Source organism: Mastomys coucha, unplaced genomic scaffold (genome assembly GCF_008632895.1).
Source record: "Mastomys coucha isolate ucsf_1 unplaced genomic scaffold, UCSF_Mcou_1 pScaffold20, whole genome shotgun sequence".
Classification (NCBI taxonomy): domain Eukaryota; kingdom Metazoa; phylum Chordata; class Mammalia; order Rodentia; family Muridae; genus Mastomys; species Mastomys coucha.
In genome coordinates this window covers 130745388-130751870 of record NW_022196903.1, presented here as the reverse complement: position 1 = coordinate 130751870, position 6483 = coordinate 130745388, and the positions used below count along the sequence as shown (strand labels likewise).

At 44.2% G+C, this 6483-nt stretch overlaps 1 pseudogene; it reads left to right on the top strand.

The window, feature by feature from the left end:
• The first annotated feature begins 672 nt into the window (after window positions 1–672).
• LOC116099723 lies at window positions 673–1470 on the top strand (annotated as a pseudogene).
• Window positions 1471–6483: the final 5013 nt, after the last annotated feature.

Sequence of the window (6483 nt, the reverse complement as noted above, 5' to 3'; positions counted from 1 at the left end):
TGTACGCGCTCAAGCGTCAGGGCCGCACTCTGTACGGCTTCGGCGGCTGAGCGGCTCCTCCTGTGCCTCGACCTCTCGGTCTGCTTTCCCATCCACAAAGGCCCTTTTTAGGGCCCACAAAGCATCAAAAAAGGAGCCGGGGACACACGCAGTCTCTAGGTTACGTTTTGAGCGCCGTGGTATTTGGTGTACTTTGTCTTGTATGCAAATTAGGCTGCCTTGGTGCACTTTCTCATTGCAGGGCTGCGCGTGGTGGCTCCGCCCACCGGGAAGTGCTCAGAAACCTTGGTCCCTGTTGTCCGACTGAAGGAATGTTCTTCAGTGTCATGGCAAAGGCCGGGTGTGCAAGGCTGCGGACCCCGCTAAACGTCGTAGGGAGGCTTGACCGATGCTCCTCAAGGGAAAAAGGGTGAAGACCCACGTTCCTGTAGGGACACTGGACCTGAATGAGGACTGGCAGAGGCTTGGGACCCCACAATAAAGTCGCCCTGTGGCTGTTTCCCTGCCTTAAGGACGGAGATTTGGAGGCAAGGGGAGCACTAGGGCGCCTACTCTTTTGCACATTTAGCTGTACAAACTTTATAAATTTGTATAAGCCTCTCAGTGATCCTTCTGCTTCAGCTTGCACAGACCATATGCTGAGCCCATAGGCCATGTGTGTCTCATGTTTAAAATGTCTTTAAGTCCCTCCCCGAGAGCATGGCCCCTGTGCACGCTGTGGCCATCTTGGTTTTCACCTTGAATCTCAATGTGAGCTCTGACTTTGCCAAGGCCATGACCTGGGCTGCGAAGTCTCCTGGGCAATACACTTAAGTATCTGCACTACTACCTCACCTCAGCCATCCAGCTGCTGAGGACAGAGCGCTCTACAAAGAACGGCAGTCCGTGTTACAAGGTATAACACAGAATGAAGGATGTGAACATTGATGCCGGTGTAGGTTCCACCATTTGATTCGGCCAGTTCCTCCCCGCCTCCCTGCTAAAGGGAGACACGCAGGTGTCTGGAAACCAAACCCTGTTTACTATTTTCACTTGTCTGGGTGCCTCTGTGCAAGACTTCTCTCTCAGGTAGTCTTGATCTCTCCCCACCCCATCCACCCCCGCCCCCATGAGTTATTTGAAGTCCTAAGTAAGAACTGCAGCCCCAGAGGAGAGTTGATAAACTTGTGGTCTGCTGGGAACATAACATAACTGCCAGCTGCTAAAAGGTGAGCTTGCTCTAAACTGGGTCTGTGTGTACAAGAATGAGAAATCACTTTTCGTTTATAGAAGGTTTTTTTGTTTTGTTTTGTTTTATTTTGTTTTGTTTTGTTTTGTTTTTAACGGAGTGGACTTGGAGTAAGGGAGTTGAAAACAGGGAAACCTGCCCCAGTGACAATGGAATTAACCAACTAACTTTACTTTCTGCTTCATGTCTCATCCTCTTCTACCTTTTTAAAAAATGGGGCTGGAGAGATGGCTCAGCAGATCACTGACTGCTCTTCCAAAGGTCCTGAGTTCAATTCCCAGCAACCAATCTGTAATGGGATCTGATGCCCTCTTCTGGTGTGTGTGAAGACAGCAACACTGTATTCGGATGTATGAAATAAATAAATAGATCTTTAAAGAAAAAAAGAGTCTTTGCAGTGGTACCACACTAGGTCCTTATTCATTGGGCTCTGTTCCAGCAACCCAAAAGATGGTTGTAAATCTAGGCACTACTAAGCTCTACATATATGGTGCGATATATATATATGTGTGATAAAATTGAATTTATAATAAGTCAAACATATTTTAAATGTTCACTCTCCCCACTCCAAAATATCTTATTGTAGCTTACTCGCCCTCCTCACTGTAACGTGACTCAACACAATGCATATGTGATGATAAGACATGAGAGGAATGGTCTGGGCGGGCAGCATATACAGTGTGGAAACATTGCACAAAAGGATGATAGCATCCCACTAGGGATGGACCAAAATTACACAAGATTTCATCTTGCTACTCAGAATGAGACCCAATCTAGTTTATGAATGGTGACGTTTCTGAAATACTTCATGTACAATTTTCAGAGCACAGTTGGCTAGAAACAAATCATAAAAAATAAAATTGATTTGATTTTCTATATTACATGGAAAACATAGACTTTTAATAAGCCTTGATTGGAAGAGATAGGACTTGATATATATTTTTTCACCTTTTCCATCAAACTTTTTTTCTTCAGGAGGGAGGTCAAGGTTATTACATGAATAAGAAGTTCTCGGTACAAAAAGTAAAATTCTTATTTACTAATTTTCTATCTGTTAACCCTATTCTGCTATGACTAGGCACTCTGGCAACACGCAGTGAATCAAAATAAAAACATTATCCTGGGAAGACTTTGGTCTAATGAACAATGAAAGCAGAAATGAAATTACGCATTTGAACATCCCTAAGTGGTACAACAGGTGTGCCTGTTACAGGTGCTCCATGCAGGGCTATTCTCTGCTTCTGGGGAAGTAACATGCGCTTCCCCACAGAGGGCCATGTGGGACTTGAAACGGCAGGGGAACTGAAGCCCTGGGCAGTGGAGAGCAGGGTGTAGAAAGGAAAAAGGCATAGACAAGGAGTGGGGGTGGCAAGGTATCCAGGCAGTGGAGATCTAGTGGACCTGAGTGCCCAAGGCCTTGAATCTACCTTAAGCCATGGGTGACATAATGTCATCGGAAGGATGGAGGACATTAGCCAGGCAAGGTGGCACATAACTTCAATCCCAGCACTTAGGAAGCAGAGACAAATGTATCTGTGAGTTCAAGGCCAATATGGTTTACAGGGAGTTCCAAGCTAGCCAAAGCTATACTGTAAGACCTTATCTCAAAAACAACAGACAAAAAAAAGAATGACAACAACAAGATATAGGTGGTTTAGGGCTGGGGTTGTAGCTCAGCTGGGAGAATGCTGACCAGCACAAAGGCCTGACCTCAACATGGCATAAAACCAGGCATGGCTGTGCAGGCAGGAAGATCAGAAGCTCAGAACTCTGTTATACAGCAAGTTCAAAGAAAGCCTAAGATGCAGAAGGCCTTGTCTTTAAAAAGGGCTGGAAAGATGGCTCAGGCCTTAAGATTATGGACTGTTCTGGAAGACTCCCGTTCAATTCCTAGTATCCACATGGTGACTCACTCCAGCTCTGCTTCTTATGTCTTTTCTGGCCTCTGGGCACCACGTGCATATGGCACATGGGCATTCACACAGGCAAAACACCCATACACATAGCATAAAATAAGGAAATCTTTTAAATGCTTAAGTAGATTTCTACTGCTGTGATAAACATCAGAACCAAGTGCTACGTAGAGAAGAAAGAATTTATTCCATCTTATGGTTTGGACTCAATCTATCACCCAGGGAAGTGAGAGCAGAAATCTGGAAGCAAGAGCTGATGCAGAAGCCATGGGGTACTGCTTCCTGGCTTAGTCCTTCAGAGCTTGCTAGGCCTGCTTTCTTAAAGAACCCAGGACCACCAAGCCTTCCCACACGCTAAGTCATTTTCTTCTCACTGGAACCTTACAGGACAAGTTCAAAAAATAACTTTCCCTTTTCATCGAAAGCAACAGGTGCAGAGGCTAAGCCCCTCCCCCAAGGCCACAACACCATGCTTTGTCACTGGCAAAGGTCACAGGTAAGACTAAGCTGCTACAAACAGCTGCCTGTGTTTTTTTCTAGAAATCATGCCAAGAATTTGGATGATCTGAAACATTTTAACATAAATCCTTCTTTGTAAGTGCAGTGATAAAGAGCAGATTGTGTATTTGTGTGTGTGTGTGTGTGTGTTTGGCACACATTGTATTGCTGAAAGAAACCACTTAATGAAGAAAAACAAATTATTATTAGTTGACATACTTTGAATCTTTTATGAAACATGAAAACATGTTACTATGGTAACCAGTATAGGTCATGTGAGGGGCAACAAAATAATGACAGGATAAGGTAGTGTAGAATAATTTAATTTTTCATTTTTTTATATTTATTTATTTATTTATTTATTTATTTATTTATTTATTATATGTGAGTACACTGTAGCTGTCTTCAGACACTCCAGAAGAGGGCGTCAGATCTCATTACGGATGGCTGTGAGCCACCATGTGGTTGCTGGGATTTGAACTCAGGACCTTCAGAAGAGCAGTCAGTGCTCTTACCCGCTGAGCTATCCCACCAGCCCCAATTTTTCATTTTCTTATTCCTCCCTTGAGTCTTCTTTTGCTACCAGTTTGAGCTTACTTCTCAATGGTCCAGCTCCTTGGTACTTGGAACTTGGGCTGCAAATTCACAAGACCAACTTTGATATAAAGGACTGAACAAGTTATGTTTTTAAGTATAATGCTTCTCATTGAGACAAAGACAGCTAAGTAACTAGTTAATTTTAAGTCTGATCTCTCTTTCTGTCTCTCTCTGTGGACATGCTGAAGGACTCAGACCTCTAGCTCTAAGATGGTTCTCCTATTTCCTCTTAGCCTGGATTTCAGTCCTCTGGAACATCTTCTACCTGTGGTGTACCACTTACCCTCAAGTACAGGGACTGTCTCAGGGGGAGTGGGTAGAGCTTCTTATGCTGTCTTGTGACTGTAATTTGGATACTAGGAGAAAGAGAGACTGAGGCAGGAGGATTGTTCCAAGTCCAAGGCCAGCCCAGACTACAGAGTAAACTCTAGGCTGAGACCGGGTCTGAAAGAACAAGTAATTGAATCTGACCTGCCAGAGTTAAAAGTGAGTGGACGTTGGAGTCACAGAGAGTCAGAGAGGCTCCACATCAGAGAGGCCTTTTGAGGATGCCTGACCCTGAGCTGGCTAGTCTGTTTATGAAATAGAAGCAATGCCTGCTGTGGAAATGATGTCACAGAACCTAGGTGTCCACTCTCCCCGCAAAGAGAAGCAAGAAACTAGAAGGCCTTTGCAGGTGAAAGAGGGATAAGGTAGAAGAGCTAATAGTATAGACATGTGCTTTAGTGAGGCTGACAGTGAAGACAGACATACAGAAACAGGAGCGCCACTACATTTCCAGTGCCCACTTTTTCCTGGGGAATCATCCAAAGACTGACAGGAAGGAAAAGCTAATTTAACCTGGTAGAATGGTGTCTTACTTAGGGTTTTACTCCTGTTAACAGACACCAAAACCAAGGCAACTCTTATAAGAACAACATTTCATTGGGGCTGGCTTACAGGTTTAGAGGTTCAATCCATCATCAAGCATCAAGGCAAGCATGGTGCAGGAGGAGCTTAGAGTTCTACATCTGCATCTGAAGGCTGCTAGTAGTATACTGGCTACCAGGCAGCTTGGATGAGGGTCTTAAAAACCAAACCCACAGTGACGCACTTACTTCAACAAGGCCACACCTTCCCCAACAGAATCACACCTTCTAATATTGCCACTCCCTGGACCAAGCATATACAAGCCATAACATTCCACTCCATGGCCTCCAAAGGCTTGTTCAAACATAAGACGGGGCCACATCTAAACATAATAAAAAATACATTTAGTCCAACTTCCAAATACTCCATAGTCTATAGCAGTGTCAACAATATTAAAGTCAAAATTTCAAGGTCTCTGCTGAGATTCATCCAATCACTTAACTGTAATCCCAAAGCAAGGCAGGAAACCAGCTGGGCAAACTCCAAACTCTGCATCTCCATGGCTGATGTCAAAGTGGTCTTCAGATCTCAAAATCCTTCTTCATCTTTGTTGACTGCAACAAACTTTTGATTGCACTGGTTCCACTCCCTGTTAGCAGCTTTCCTCAGCAGATAGCCCACAGCTCTGGCATCTTGAACATCTTGGGTCTCCAAGGTAATTTCAATGTTATAGCTTCTTATGTCAATGTCTGGGATCCACACATGATCTCGGGGTTCCTCCAAAGGGTTCTCCAGCTCTGACTTCTGTAGCATTCTAAGTTTAGGTTAATCCACTCCACTGTTGCTGCTGTTCTTGGTGATCATTTTTCTTAGCTCACAGTCCAATGAAGAGATATTACAGAAGCAGGAGCACCATACACCTGGTCATTTGTCTGAGCTCACAGATCAGTGTAGAGAGATTACAGCCGCAGGAGCTCCACACACCTGGTCATGTTGTAACCATAATTAAGAAGCAGAGAGCAAGGAATGCATGCATGCTTGGACTCACCTCACTCTCTCCTCTCTTACACAGTCCAGGATCTCCTCCCTAGGGAATGGTGCCACCATAGTGGTTGGAGTTTCCCACCCTAATCGATATCATCAAGATAATCCCCCACAGATATGTCCAGGGGCCCATCTGCCAGGCAATTCTTGATTCTGTCAAGTTGACAACAATATACATCACATCCCTCCTTCTGGAAGCTGACAAGATTTACAATTTGTCTGCACCCCTCCCCCGCCCCTTTTATTGAACTCCAATGAAACTGTCTCCATTTCAATTTCCATTTGAGTTAGTTTTTAAATTATTTTATCTCTGAGCCCAAAAACCCACAAGAGTTTGACCATGCTCCTTATTAA